Raw genomic sequence first — 16,755 nt, 5'->3', positions numbered from 1 at the left:
AGTATGACATAAGGGAAAGAAGAAAATGGGAAGAGAGGGAGAGAGAGAGAGAGAGAGAGAGAGAGAGAGAGAGAGAGAGAGAGAGAGAGGTCTCTCCGCGTTTCAAATGTATTGTTGTTAATATCAGTCAAGGAACAAGATGATTTTCTGAACTTGACTGTAGGCTAAACACTTCTGCCCTTCAGTCATCATCATGCACTATTATCTCGGTCAGGTAAGCGTATTAATGTCATTATGAAAAGACATGCAAGAAAACCAGACCGGTTTGAATAGGGCTATGTTTCATTCATTGTGCAAAGTTCACATATTCGTCACGTATTCACACACGATGTATGTTTTTGTAATTGTTTATCATCATTATTTACATTTTAGTTTTCCTCGTGAGCAAGCATGATGTAGCAAGCGAAATAAGTGATACTGACATATCTATAAAATCTAGAAAATGCGTATTAGAAATATATATATATAAATTTTAATAGCATCTCTCCATTGTGTTGCAAAAACATGCATGCTATACTACTTCTGCTGCTAGAAATAATAATAATAATAATAATAGCCTATTAAATGACACATAATAGTAAATAACTGTATTATAAACTTGATACAAATTACATATGCACAAGAACAATTATAGAAAATCAACATTAAATATATTTTAGGTGAGCTGATTTACAGGTGTTTAAGTTTGAGCAAAAATTGATCCAACTCATTCTTGATCAGACATATGCTACGCATAAATATTGTAATATTCAACTGGCCAGGTGGAGTAATCTACATTAAATCCTCGAACTAATCATCATTACACTAGATTATAATCCTATCATATTCATACCCTTATGTGTCACGTCTATTGTGTTTTAATGAGTCGTTCCTTGCTCACGCGGCAGGTGGCGGCGTTGAGTTTAGAAGCTGTTTGATCGTTTATCAGCGCTGTTACCTTGTAGCAGGTGCGATGGGCTCGTAAAAGCCTAGACGCTCGTCAGCTCTTTGTCAGTCGCTCGGGGTTTAGTACAGTATTTATGCTGGATATCATAACACGAACTGTATGGACGTTTTATCATCACACCGACGGGAGAGATAGTCATGACGTCTGTCGAAAATAAAACAGGTTGATGCATTTCCAGGTGTAGGAGGACCAAGACGCTACTTGCAATGAGTTTGGAAGTTTATTTCCCTCGACACTCCACCCCAGAAAGGCTACAGGAGAAATAAGGTGGATTTGTACTGTTCGTCGTTCATTCGCCTGAAGACATTCGCTTATAACCGGACTTCTATGGAGTTGAACCTGGATTAAAGATAAAGCTTCGCTGACTCGGTAAGGCCGGTTTTTCTTGGCATTCACATCTATTATGGCTTTGTCAGCTCCTCTGTTTCGTCTTGAAGGGGTATTTATATGTAGTGTAATTAAAAGCGTCTTTATCGTATCTGGTGTCACTATATATTCCCCTCTCTATGGATTCCCTCTGCGCTCGATTGATTTTCCCTGAACAACATTTACTACAACTGGTCAAGTGATAGCCTGCATAGTGTTTGTTTACACTTATAGACTAAATACGGTATGTTGAGGATTTTTGGTTTTGTGACGCGTGTTGACACGCAATCCTTTTATGATTGAATGCATTTGTAATGTTTAAAGGGGTCATGAACTGAGAAACCAAAATTGCTTTGATCTTTTGACATATAGCCTACTAAGAGGTCATCGTTCTATAAAAACATCCTGTAAGTTTCAAAACTTGTCTTAAAACGTTTTGTATTGAAGCTAGTCTGCCAAAACGACAGCTTGTCTCGTGTGCTCTAAAGACAGAGATCATGCTTTAATTTGATTAACGTTACTTCAAATGCAGTGTTTCATATATGAACCTCCAAGTGTGTGATGCAATGACATTTTACACTTTATTTGTAAAGTTAGACAAGATTCTGTTTTGCTAACACACACACACACGCGCGCGCGCACAAAAGGTTTGTTTATATCTACTTAGATCATGATGTAAAACTCTTCAAATTAATGACATTTCTCAACTTCTGCCACAATGTTTGTTATCTTGTCACTTCTGATTTCCGTTATAAACACACATAATATGTTTTAAGCTGAATTGACAAAGTTATAAAAGTGCAAAGTATTATTTCCTGATTTTTACACACTATGCATTTAGGCTATTATAGAATCAAAGTAAAAAAAAAATAGAATAAAATAAAAGGAACAAGTCAAGAATTGTGAAATTCTGGCGCATGTATCATTTCGACACTCTTGTGAGAGAAAATTATATTTTTTTTAAAAAAACGAAAGAAAGCTAGGCTATTATATTCTATACTGAATATTATTTTCTTTTAATAGCCTACTTAATTAAGATTCACCCATGTATAGGCTAGTTATGTATCGGCTTTTTCTGGACTGAGTGTAAAAGTGCTGCTTTGCATAGACTACTTGGTGGAGATGTCGTGCATTTATTTCCGTGCGCGCATGCATTGTAATGAACTTCACTATATGCGCACGCGGCTGTTCATCCAGGAAGTCCGATAGACAGACAGACAGGCGAACATGGGCCAACAAAACGTTTAAAATACTTAATTTCCGGCTGGAATAAATGCTTTTAGGACGGTGAATTTTGCCCTTGAGCTCTCAGTCACCCTACAGAAAAGAGGTCAGTATCATTCATTACATTGCCACGAGTTTCGTGGATAAAACTGTCAAAGGGTTTGCGTGACATATATCCGTGCACATTCATTTCAAAGTCATGCAAAAATAATTAAATACAACCTAAAGTTGTTTGACGCAGAGATCCGGATGTTAAGGACTGAGTTTCTTTTTTTTTTTTTTTAATTTAACTAACACCTGCTGGCTCTTTGCGAAGCTAGTTAGTTTGCTAATCTAACTGTTCAGCCCTACACCACCCAAACTTTCACTTCCTCTGCAGCGCAATTCCTCAATATGTTCGTATTCGTATAAGTTGAATGCATACGGACTCATTTAAAAAAAGAGCGCGTGAGAAGCATTATTCGCTTATAATGCAAGTCGCTGCGTAAAGACGCACTTCAATCGTTAAAATGAAAGTGCGTCCAATTTGATATACATGTATATATTTAGAGAAGAGAGGGCTGATGTCATGTTGGGCTGTTCGTGTGCGTCCTTGGCTCTTTTTCCCCCTCGTCTTCAGCCCCCGCTCCTTGTGTAGCTATTTTAAGCAGCGCATCTCTTTCACACACATGCAGCGTTTATTCTGTCGGATGGAGATCGTGAAGTTTATGGTCATGAGAAGCGCTGATTTTTATTTATTTATTTACTTGCCATCTCAGCTGTCCACATTATGCAATAATTTCTGGGAGTTAATTTTTTTCTCGCAAAATGTGTGTGTATTATATCTATATGCATACATAAAAAGTTATCAGTTTCATATATGGAGAGGTGCAAAAAAAAATAATAAATAAAATATAAATAAATAAATAAATAAAATAAATAAATATATATATATATATATATATATATATATATATATTTTTTTTTTGCACCTTATGTTAAACTGATAACTTTTATTTTAAAGCACGGGATATTAGTGATCATGCCAAAAGTACTTGAGTCAGTATGAAAACACACTCCAATTAACTTTTTTTTAATTTTACTTTATTTATTTTTTTTTTACTTTATTTAATGTGTTATTAAAGGTGATATTATGTTTATTTCAGCAATAAAAATGCTGCTTGAATAAATATTCATTTTAATTACACATCTGATCTTATATTTAGATCAGCAATACTCAGGTAAACTGGATCTTCATCCATTATGGGTAGCAAATATATTCATTGTATTCATAGAATACAACTTCATTTTAGATTAGCAGCCTCAATTTTCAAGTAAATATGTTTTTCGTCTCGCTTTGTGTTGTCAATGAACCTTATGAATGATTATGCTGTTTTACATGCATTAGGCACCCATTTTATCTTGTTTTGGGGGTGGTCAAGTCATTCAGTCAGAGCTATTAAAAAGTCCTAATTTGTACGTTTTAAACCTTCTTAGTGCATGTGTTTGAGATTTTAGCAGTGCGATGAGTGGAAAAGTGTTTCCAAAATACCAGGCTGCTAGACTTAGTGTTTGTGGAAGATCTAGTCCCAGAATTTAAGGTGTAGGTGTATGCTAAAGAACTGACTGAAAGGTTGTAGGTTTGAGCCCTGCAAGTTCAGTCAGCATTTGATCAAAGCACTGAATCCAAGGTTTCTCAAGAGGCCTGTAGTTATAGTGTACTGTGTAGCCCTTCTCCACTGATGTGTGGACGTTTTGAGACCATTGTACTGTTGGTTTCAGGTTGACTCTTTAGTTTAGTTAGTTTATTATCAAGTGTGTCTGTGAGTGACTGAATGATTAAGGGTTTATTGCTCTCTCACACATCTTTTATAGAAGCTCTTATCTGATTGCTGCATGTTTGGTAACTGGGACATTCCCAAATTAATTGCATCGAGAATCATGTTTTCATTCCTGGAAATGCACTTGAATGTCAGTGTTAACGGTTTCAACATGAACCTGTTTTAATGTTGCTGTCGCAGTATTTGCCTCTACTTTCTGTTCATTTCATGTCCTGGTTTGAGGTTGGATGCTATTTTGGCTCCATTTACAAATATACAAAACTTTTCTAAATATGGGTTAATGTTTTTTTTTTTTGATGACTTTAATAATTATTTAATTGAATGTAATACAATGCATTTATAGAAGGATTTTTAAAATATAATTTGTGGAAATATCATTCCACAGTATCATAAGTTCAGGAATTGTTTTAAACACAGAACTTCCAAAAAAACAAAATTGTGACAGAAAACAATGCATTTAATGATGGATATAGTGAACTGAAAATATTCAGGTGAAATAGCAAAAAAATAAAATACATTTTCAGTTTTGGAAGGTGATGGTGTAATTTTAATTAGTGCTTTTTTTTTTTGTGACTTTACAATCTAGATTTGTGCTCCTGCTAAATTATATTGATCTCTCTTTATAATATAAAAAAAAAAATCTGATTTGTTTTATAATTTGAGGCTTCAGACCTGCATACCAAAATGCTGCTTTTCATTTTCATTTGAATTTGCAAATTCAGTTTTATTATGATCAAAATTTCCAAATGTATGAATTGAAGGCAGCATAACATCTATGATCTTAGTGCGGATAAACATCAATGGGTTTACGGTTTGACCTGATGCACTTATAGCAAATTTAGTAGTACAAGAAGGGCAGTCCAGCGATGGCTGTTAATAGTGTCTTTGTGTACTTGTAGTAGTATATGCGTGTTGTCATCTGCTTTTGACGAGGGCTTTGTTGTTAGGCCACTGCTCAACTCAGACACACACACAAACTAGATCATATAAAGGCCAAATGGTTACAATCATCTTCCACTTCATTATTTTTTGAGGTTTTAGAGGAGTGACCAAACCTCTGTATAGATTTCAGCCTGCCACATCTGGACTAATCTTAGTTCTTCTAAAGTATGAGTTAATGATGCAGTAGCTTCAAATGAGTTGACCAGAGTCCACGCGTGCTGTTTTTGAACTGACTTGCCCTCCATCGCTCCTTTGAAGGCAGCACAGGGAGTCAGAGAGTGGCCTGAAAACACCCAGCTCGTTATAATTAGCGCTACTGATTAAGCCTCATGGACCGCTCTGCCTGTGTTATAATGTGTGCGCAATCGATTCTTTCACTGCATTTCATTCCGGACTTTAACTTAAAAACTTGGAGTTTAAACTCCCTTTTTAGCTCTGTGCTCAGTGTTTCTGTTCACCACATTGAATCATTTTTGGCCTCAGGGGACCTTTGACCTTAATTATTTTACTTCAATCTAGCTGCCCCATAGCTTTCATGCCAGAAACATGCATAAGCAAGTACACAACACACAGATTTAAATGCTTAACCTGTGCATTGCTAGAGCATGGCCCTGTTGTTCATATTTACCCTGTTCTTGCATTTCTGTGGTTGTAACAATGCTCAGTTAACATCGAATGTCTGTTCAGTTAAAGCTGGCCTGGTGTTATTCAAATAGATATTGTAGTAATAAAAGTATTAGAAATTTAACTAACTAGAAAGCTTGTCGTCTTGCTGTAGATCCACCATGACGGTAGTAAAAGAGAATGCAACAACACTGAGAATGCTGCTGCTTTTGTTTTTGTTACAAATTGTGTTCTGGTCAATACAATAAGCCAGTAATTATTTTCATTTTATGGCTGATAAATTATTTATGTTTAAATAAATCACAAATAAACCACTAAGATCAGCTGTTTTAAATGCTACAACGGAATTTAGGCATCAAAACATTGCAATGTATGATATGAAAAATGGCTGTTCGTTTTAATATTTGCTAAAGGTTTCATTTATCAGTGTTGTTGAATTAGTGTTTTAGATGAACTGGAAGTAAGTGGTGTATTTCTACTGTTCAAAAGTTTGGGGTCAGGAAGATTTTTTTAAATGTTTTTGAAAAACATTGTGAAATATTATTAAAATTTAACATAACTCGTGCTCAAAAAAATTCTTACTATTATCAATGTTCAGTTGTTTTTTTTGTTGAAACCATAACACATTTAAGGATTTTTTGATGAATAGAACTTTCAAAATAACTTTTTTTTTTTTTTTTACAATGTAAAAGTCTTAAATTACACTTTTAATTTTATGACACACAAAAGTGTTAATTTAATTAAAAAAAAAAGTTTGAACTGTACTGTATAAATAATGACCGATAACTGATAAAAGAGAACACAGAAGATTCAATTCAAGTTTATTTGTGTAGCGCTTTTTACGATGCAAATCATTGCAAAGCAGCTTTACAGAAAATGAAGTTTCTACATTATATTTAGGAGCAGGTTGTTAGTGGTGACTATGGCAAAAATCATACATAGGTCATACAATCAAACAGACGGTGAACACTATTAACTGCAATGATTATATTTTGCGATTTAAACTTTGCGATTGCGATTTAAGCAACATTTGGTAGTTTTCTATGTTGTTCCAGGTCTTCTGGGGGGTCGGCATCATCTCTTCTCAGGTGTTCGATCATCTCAGATCTTTGTAAGGGTTGGATCCAGACCGAAGCTTGTGTAATTCCTAGTTGCCTCGGGATGCAAGACAATTAAAAATTCTGCTTGTTAAATTTCCCCCAATGATGAATTGCTGAGAATGCAACATTTACATATGACACTTGCACTTGGGTGTACAGTAGAGTGTGTGTGTTCAAGCCTTGACTAAAGCCTAATGTCTGATCGCTTACATGTTAATGTTTTGTCAACATTTCTGCTATGCAATTTTCATTATGTTGGTTTGCTCTTGTATTGCATCCAATCCATTTAGATGGACATGCTCCCATGAGTCTCCCATCTCCCTCAGCTACCGTTGTCTTCTGGGACTGAACTTTTTTTTAATCTTCTCTCTCAGTCTCTTCCATGTGAGCTCAACGTCTCTGTTGAAAAATGCATCAGGATGGGAGTAACCACGCTGGCAGTCAGGCGGGGCGGCTCGAGCGTCTATGGCCCAGTAGGAGAGCACATTAAAAATTAAACCTCTGCCATCAGTCGTAATGTTCAGCTGTGATCAGCTTCAGCGAGCCTCGTAGAAGAACACCGCTCAAGATAACACAAGGAATACTTTCCTTGCTGATGACACTCACATGTGCAGAAATGTTAAAGACGGTGTCGAAAGCCGTGTGAATTCGTAAAAGACACTTGCCGCTGATGCTTTAGGTAATTGCATTGCTTCAGTGGATTCAGTTACCGATATTGATCGCAACCCCTTTACATGTTCACAATAGCAGGCCTGTCACAGTAAGGTGGCTCTCTAGGTCACTGTACTGGGGAAATAAATGCTGTGCTGTCACGCAGAAATGTCAATTAGATAAAAAATGTGAGAAATAGATGGATGTTATTAAGCCGAACTAGAGGCACGTTGAGTCAATTGTCTGCCGCTTTGAAAACAAAAGACACAGAGTTGATCATATTATATTTTAGCAGAGAATGAATTTAGTCATTTACTAAATTGGAAGGTAATGTACCTCTTTTCTGTTGTGTTGGATGCATGTACAATGAAAAATGTGCCAGCAGCTGAATACACCGAACTATGTCGTCAAACAAACCTGGGTAGAATAGAATAGAATAGAATAGAAAGTTCAAAAGAACAGCATTTATTTGAAGTCTTTACTGTCACTTTAAAGCATTTTAATGCATGCTTGTTAAATAAAAGTATTCTTTTATTTAAAAAATGGGGGAAAAATCGTGTTGACGCCAAACTTTTGAACAGTACTACTATATGCTTCAAGTGTCCTGATTAGGTGTGATGCAGTAAATAATAAAAAAATTAAATATAACAACATCCGTGCAAAGCTAAATAATAACGGTTTTGGTTAATTAGGTTTTTATTTTCATGGTCTAATATCTCTACAAGGCTAGTACTATATAATAAGCATCAGGTCTGTTCATTTGAATGGTTGTGATTGTTGCATTTTCTCTATCTGTGTGAACGGACCAATCACTTGTTACATTGTATCTTTGATTTTTGTTGTCAGGTTGCATTGTCATAATGCCCTGTTTTATATTTAATGGTGATTGAAACACTTTTTTTTTTTTTTTTAATGACACATTTCTCATATGCTTGCGTGTGCACTTACATGTCTGTGTTGCACTCTCTTTGTTCGCATGCATCTGTAGTTCATGGATAGCTTTTCTGTCACACCTCATGTGACCCTCCGTCTCGTATCACTAGAGGACAGTGCTGGTGTAAATGGGGTACAAAATGTTTGGCGATCCAATCAATGAAACCACATTCAGAGGCAGACAAAACACATCAAGACAAGAAGCTTCCTCTGTTGACGTGTGCAATCTAAAAATAAAAATGTAAATATTTTGTGTGTGTGTGATGGGTGAGCGTGCATGTACGCCAGCGTGATTTGGAACAGGCCCCATGTTTCTCTCAGTTTGACGGACAGCTCTGTCGATGTGAAGAGAGCGTGAGGTAATGAGTTGTGTTCTATAAATAGTCACCACGCCCCCGTCCTAAAGCCCTCTGTTTCAACCATCTGATGTGCCGCCACACAGCAAACAGCGCTAACATGCAGTTTATAGCATCATTTAGTGTTTTAGGTGATAGAGATTTTATTTTAAATGAATTTTGCCAGTGTGGCTGAATGCTTTTATGAAACCACACAACAGCAAAATGATAAAGGACATATATATGACTGATACATGTATATCAGGGGTTCTCAAAGTCTACATTCAAAGGTCCAAATATGAATTTTCATCAAAGGTGTGGAACAATTGGTTTTTACAAAACTTATTTTTAATAAACATGCATAACAAATCAACACTTTTTTTTTTTTTTAAAAATCAATGAAGTGCCTTTTGCATTCAATAACAAGTGCAAAAATGGCAAAACAATTCATTTAAGTGTCAGCAAGAAGTAAGCCAAAAGTAACATGGTGCAAAATAACACCAGTGTACCTATAGGCTGTTTACTGTAATACTAATTCAAATAATGTCACAGCTGTGCATGCTGGATATATTACAATGACTAAATTGACTCAACTAATGAGATTTTGGAAGAATAACTGTTCATTTCACAAGATTAAATAAGGATTTGTATTTGTAAATTATTATGCAATGATTGTAAACAACATTGTGCAGCCATCTATGACCTTTGCAACTGATGATGATAACATTATTATTATTATTATTATTATTATATATTTTAATCTCTTTTCTTGTTGATGTTTTAATTTTTTGTTCTCATTGGCAATAAATATAAATCAATAATATAAAATACATTTATAAGTATTATTAATAAATGTATATGATGCTTTTATCGCTATTATATTCTGCATAAATATTTGACATTAAGTAATTGAAAGAAGTGTGTGTGTGTGTGTGTGTGTGTATGCATGCATCACAATAATAACCAATAAATATTATAATATAATACTAGCTCACAAATATTCATAGTTTTATATATGTGTGTATATGTATTTTTGTGTTTGTCTTAATATCATATACTAATATTTATTGGTTATTATTGCGGTTGGTTCGCCTATTGCCATTCGTTGCTTATCATAAAAAAAACAGTATTGATTGATTGCTATTGCTATGTTTGATAAGCAGACAGAGACTGTAACTTTCTTACAGTTCTGTATTTAGTATGAAATGATTTTGTAAACATCTTCACATTTTCCCTTATCAGGCCTGCAAGATATTGAGTCTATGAATGTAAGTCGAGTCTGGTCCTTTGCAGTTACTCTTTCTAGAGTTTGTGAGTTGCTGTATTGCATTGCTGTAGGTCTGCTGAAGTTCAGCTCTGTTAAACAGACACATGTTCCCATGGGGATGTGACGTAGTCCAGGCCAGATCTCCTACTGGAGCTTTCTCAATGGGTCACTGACAGATCTCACCATCTTGAATGATCATATCCCATAATGCCTCATCTGTGTGTGTGTTCCAGTGTGATGCTCTGCCCTGTTCACATCAATGCGATCCAATGCTTTTGCATGATTGAGACACATAAGAAGGAGGTCTTTCTCGCTTTTTCACATTTACATTTTCCAGTTTACTCACTGTCGGGGGAATTTTCTCTCTCTCTCTCTTGCTCTCTCAACATCTGACATTCCTCTCCTAATGTGTCGTTCATCTCTCTCTTGCATAAAAGACATCGCTACATCAAGCCCAACACATAAATGGAGCTTTAACCCTTTTCAGTCAAGAAGATTGAGTGCTGCTAGCTCAGTTTTCATTCCTCTTTTTGTTAGCCCAGACGTTTGATAATCTCTTCTCTTCTGTTCATTTGACACATAATCTCACCCTTGTTTCTGGTAACATTTGACACTGAACAAGTGTAATCCAGCAACAGATGAAGCATTTTAAAATGTTGCTGGCTGTTTGTTTGTTTGTTTGTTTATTTATTTATTTGTACAAGACATTTTCATTGGATTCTTCTGATCATGTGATTCTTCTTTTGTTGTTTTCTAGCTGATGTAATACTAAAGGTCCCACCACATCAAACAAGGGCACGAGGAGTAAATATTTGCGTATGTTTGACATAATCTAGCCATAATCTCTTTGACAATCACTATGGTTTATGTGAATGTTGTCTCGCTTAAGGCTATATACAGTACACCCCAGAACAGATTTTTAAACACTAGGCACCACATGCTTTGTAAATGCTTACAGAGAAAAACTGGACATCATGCACCAAACGACTGAGGCTCACACACTAACATACATTGTTCAGAACTCAAACTCACACATGTGCCACGTTTCTTCGCGTGGCAAAGAAAAACAATGTGTTCTAAAATCAGGCCAGAAATGTTTGATATTCTCAGACTGAACTGAATCATAGCCTGAAGCTAAAAGAAAAACGTCTGCGCCCATCACACACTACGTGGTTTTCTGCTAAATCTCTCAACTCAAATCTGCACAAACCAGCATTAGCTGCTCCATACAGTAAATTGTATGGTGCGTTTCAACATTTTAGCTGACTTTAGGCATGTATGCATGGGAAATATTTATCGCAAAGGCTGTGGTTTTACTTAAATATAACCTGCATATTTCAGCGTAAAGCTTGGCACTGTGTTCTGACGCGTTTTATTTATTTTATTAAATCACATTTCACTTAGATTCACTTAAAAAAAAAAAAAAAAAAAAAAAAAAAATTATTAAATGTGTGTGTGTGTGTGTGTGTGTGTGTGTGTATATATATATATATATATATATATATATATATATATATATATATATATATATATATATATATATATATATATATATATATATATATATATATATATATATATATATATATATATATATATATATATATATATATATATATATATATATATATAAATATAAATAAATTCCCCAGAATCATGCCAGCCCTACATTGATCTAGGATCTATTTTTGCCACTGTTTCAAAAGAAACTCAGTAGTCTGAGCAAATCCAGTGATTGCTTCATTAAAAGCACTTGTACTGATCTGTTACCTTGTGTAAACAATCTTGTTTCCAGGCAGAAACCGTTCACACCGTGACTCTGTCCAGTTGCATCAGATTCGCCAACCAGATTACATTTTGTCAGATGAAGAAAGTGTTTGCCATTTTAAATGTGCAGTTTGCATCAGACAGTAGTGAATGGACTGTGGGTGGTGGTGCCTTGTGGATATTTTAAAGATGAAATGATAAATGTTACCCGTGCTGGCAAAATGAATCATAATGAGCAAATTTTCAAAATTGAGTTCGGACAAAAAATGACTGGGCTACATCTGTTTAAAGTCAAATTTGGTACAATCTATAGGAAAATATATGTTCAACTTTTTTTTTTTTTCATGATACCACAACGCACCGCTTGGGTGTTTTGACCAATCACAGAGGACATTATTGTGACTAGAGGTATGAATCTTCACTTGACTCACGATTCGATTATGATTCAGAGGGTATGATTTGACTGTAAATGCATCTTTTTCTCCAATTCTTTTCTTAATAATAATTGCTATATTAATCATAATATTTTTTTTGTTAATTTATTTATCTTTGTTATTAAAAATAAGAACAAAAATGCAAATAAACTGTAGAACAAATATAGAAGGAAATAAATTGCCTCTTATATTGTTTGATTAACATCGAGACAGAATGCCTATATATTAAGACCTACTGTAATGCACAGATGTAATATAATGTTACACATCTGGGGCCTCATTTATAACCATTGCGTACGCACAGAACCTGCCCTGAAAAAGGCTTATGCCACTTCCTACGCAAAAGGTCGGATTTATAAAAAACATACTTGCACACCTGAAAACTCTGACCCATGCTTACAAACTCTTTTTCCTGGAGTGAGAAAATTAATGAAGTGCACAATGATTTTAAACTGTGTTTTCATGTCGATATACACATTTAAATAATAAAATAGTCCTCTCTCATTAATGGAGATAACCACTGAAGTCATTACGCAGAAGTTAAACCAAAAAATAGACATTTGTATGTGTTTGATCACTTTTCCTGTGGCATGCTATGTTTTAATGAGTGCTGTAGGTGCACAATAATTCATCTTTAAACTAAACTGCAGATCTCATGTTATGAGAAAATATATTTAGCGAGATCAGTGATGCACACATACTTCGATATTATGGCGGGCACTGCTGGATTCGGTAGTCAAACGGCTCATTGTCCGGTTTGAATATAGCAATAAATATAGGCCTGTTTCCAATAAAAATAGCTAAAATATGTTCACCTTATCAGCAAAACTGCATGCATTTAATTTTATTTGAATTGTTTAAAACAACTGAAATACTATTTGGCCAGTGGAAAAGAATGAGATCAACTCTATACTAAAATATTTATCTGAGAACTATTTTAAACGGTTTTGTTTTTATGGGTATTTTGATATATTTATTCTAAAACATAAGAATACTGGAGGATTTTTAGCAATTAAAATCAATGTGCATGGCACAAATGACATTTAGTCCATATCTCATATTTCCTTAATGTCTTGTACCTTTGACGGTTTCATGTAGATGGGAATATGCATGGAAATGATATGCAGGTTATGCATAGTAAAACTAGGTGTTGTAAGCCCCAAATATGGTTATTTCGGGGAGGAAATGAGGTGGAGATGCACGTACGCACAATCTTCCCCTGACTGGGACTTATAAAGGGATTTTTGCGCAGGTTCTGGAGTAAAATCTAGCTTTTGTGCATACGTACACTTTTAGGATGCAATCTATGGAGAGTTTTATAAATGAGTCCCCAGATGTTTTTCTCCAACAGTTAACCAGATGTTCACTTATTGCATGTTGTTTTCAAAACCGAAACCAAAATTTCAGACACAAGTGCTTTGCTTCCAATGGACAAATGCACCTTTTTAAAACACAGAAGGTAGACCTCTTGGAAAACGTACAAATAAAGATAATTTTAGATGTTTCATTAATACATGGAGCATTGGGATTGCTAGGTAAGGGCTGAATTCTACATTTTTCACTTGTTTTGCCTGTAGCTCGTAATTAGCCTTTACACATTCCGACTCATTTAGCCAGCACGGGTCACAGATTATGGTTTAAAAATGTGTTTTTGTCCATACAGTGAAAGTCAATGGGGGACCAATGTTGTTTGGACATCAACCTTCTTCAAAATATCATCTTTTGTGTTCCACAGAAAAAAGTAAGGCGTACAGGATTGGGCGTGAGGATGTGCAAATGATGACTGAATTTTCACTTTTGGGTTTTAGGTTTGCCTGGCGCTCTCTGTCAGCAAGGGAAACACTAATAGTAACTCGCAGCTAGTTTCTTACATGCAGTAATTATTTCCTGTGGTGACACATGCTCATATCCTGTGTTACAGGAAGTGATCTCATGGCACCTAACTGTCAAGTTTTGTTTATGATAGACGTGCGGTGCATTTTGGGGTGTTTAGTGGCTGTGCTGTCATTTCAACTATAGTGTAAAGTGACAAAGTGACAAGCAATAAAAGAGCCTTTAACTGACCCCAACATGCTTTCAATGTGGACAGACAAATTGCTTGGTCATGGAAACAGCGTGAGGCTTGACCTGACTGATTTGCATATACAGTCAAACCAAAAATGATTCAGACACCAGATATAATTTTTGATATTTTTCACTAGTGGGTAAAGGACACTGTAGTTAATTTATGTGAGTGAGTATAACAAAATAAAGTAAACTGTGACATATTATACCCAAAAATTCTTCATACAGTGGACTACTAGTAAAATTGATAAAAAATTTGGGAACAAAAATTTGATTTGACACCTTGACTTGTTACATATCTTTCTATCAAAATTATCTGACATTATCAAAACCAGTCTTAAGTGTCAATTCTTCAAATAAATAAGCTTTCCATTGATGTATGGTTTGTTAGGATCGGACAATATTTGGCTGAGATACAACTATTTGAAAACCTGGAATCTGAGGGTGCAAAAAAATCAAAATATTGAGAAAATCGCCTTTAAATTTGTCCAAATGAAGTTCTTAGCAATGCATATTACTAAATTAAGTTTTGATACATTTACGGTAAGAAATTTACAAAATATCTTCATGGAACATGATCTTTACTTAATACCCTAATGATTTTTGGCATAAGAAAAATCTATAATTTTGACCCATACAATGTATTTTTGGCTATTGCTATTTGGTATTTGTCAAAATGAATTTGTTCTGACACATAATTTTATAATTTTCTAAACTATAGCAAATAAACTGAAAATGTGAGAAATGTGGAAGGTGTCTGAATAAATTTTGGTTTGACTGTAGTTAGACACAGCAGAGGTGAATAACAAGCTTTATAGAACTCCTAAATCAATAGTGTCACAAGACGAAACACTTCGCCTACTTGTATTAAGCCACACCAGACCCTTGATGTCACATCTGTCTGTTGTGTCTTTTTTTGGCCCTGATGTCCCCTGTGCAGTGAGGTCCCGTTAACACACGCTCTCAGGGGAACGATGAGTCAGGAACAGCAGATGACAGCGCTGCCTGGTCAGGACCGTAATTGCCATTGCATGCTGGGCCTAAAGGGCTCTACTAGAGCAAGGACTTATGGGAATGACACATTCCACTTACCTTCGCAAATGTTGACAGAACCTGACAAAGAGTGCTGCAGGAGGGGTGGAGGTTATTTTAATATCTTTTCATTTAATTTCTTAACCATTTTTCGTAGGGCTGACTTTAGTTTGACCAGGGGTTTTCGAACCAGGGTCTGGGAAACCCAAGGGTTGCAAAAGGGTGCTGGGGAATCGGTTTAAAAAGTGTATAAAAATCTTAAATGGAATAAATTGCAATGATTATGTATTATTATTATTATTATACATGTATGTGTATATATATATGTATAATTTTTTTTTTTCCTTTGGTGATATGTCTTATTTTTATAAATAATTTATAGCCTAAATAAGATTAATATTATTATTTTTACAATGTGATTCAATTTTAAAACCGTGTAAATGGGTCTTTTTCATGAGTAGGGCCTATATATATTGCAGAAATAAAATTCTTTGCAAGAAAATCATCGTATTAGAGCAGTGCTTTTCAAACTTTTTTTCAGAGCGACCCTATTTTTTCTTTTTAAATTGACGCAGCCCATAAAGGAAGGAAAGACAACTGCGCTAGTACAGACTGACCTCGAGTCCCACCGTAGAGCTCCGGAAGGATGCTCTGTTCCAAAATCAAATCACTGTCGGTGCTTCTGAAATTAGTGAGGGTGCTTGCCTTCATGCACATCTATTCTGACTAGTGCTGTCAATCGATTAAAATTTTTTTTCTGAAATTAATCCCACCTAACATTAACATTTTTAAATATACTTTTATATTGCAATAATTTCACATTCAATCTTCAAATTAATATACAAACAACATAAAGACAGTATATTTTTTAATATGTTTAATGGCAACTTTTTTATGACTGAAGACCAGCATCACTGATACCAATTAATACTGATTTCTCTATAAAACTGCCCCCCATTTTTAACCATTGACTATAGCCATTCAACATTACAGTATAATTGAGAGATATCATTTTTAACATTTATTAGACTTTTAAAAAATAACTTCTAATTTAAGTGAACTTTTAAAATAATCTTCACATAAACCCATTATAATAAATGTCATATTTACCTGTGCCCTTCAGCAGAAATATACATAAAATGAAATTGAAGTTATCAAACACTAAATACTAAATTAAATATAGATGAATCCTTAAAGCTAAAAGTTCTTTTTTCATCTTTTTTTTTTTCTTTGTCATTTGATTTCTAGAC

General features: G+C 34.8%; 1 protein-coding gene across 1 annotated transcript in view; it reads left to right on the top strand.

Annotated features, from left to right (window-relative positions):
- Positions 1-919: 919 nt before the first annotated feature.
- The window catches only part of taok3a (TAO kinase 3a), a 72,525-nt gene continuing 56,689 nt past the window's right edge, over positions 920-16,755 (top strand). The window contains exon 1 of the mRNA XM_058777470.1: positions 920-1,315. The gene's annotated coding sequence lies outside the window, so the exon portion shown is untranslated. The remainder of the gene's footprint in view (positions 1,316-16,755) is intronic.

The sequence above is a fragment of the Onychostoma macrolepis genome, chromosome 05 (genome assembly GCF_012432095.1).
Source record: "Onychostoma macrolepis isolate SWU-2019 chromosome 05, ASM1243209v1, whole genome shotgun sequence".
NCBI classification, from domain to species: Eukaryota; Metazoa; Chordata; class Actinopteri; order Cypriniformes; family Cyprinidae; genus Onychostoma; species Onychostoma macrolepis.
Note: the sequence above shows the minus strand (reverse complement) of the source record. Positions and strands in the feature narration are given on the sequence as shown.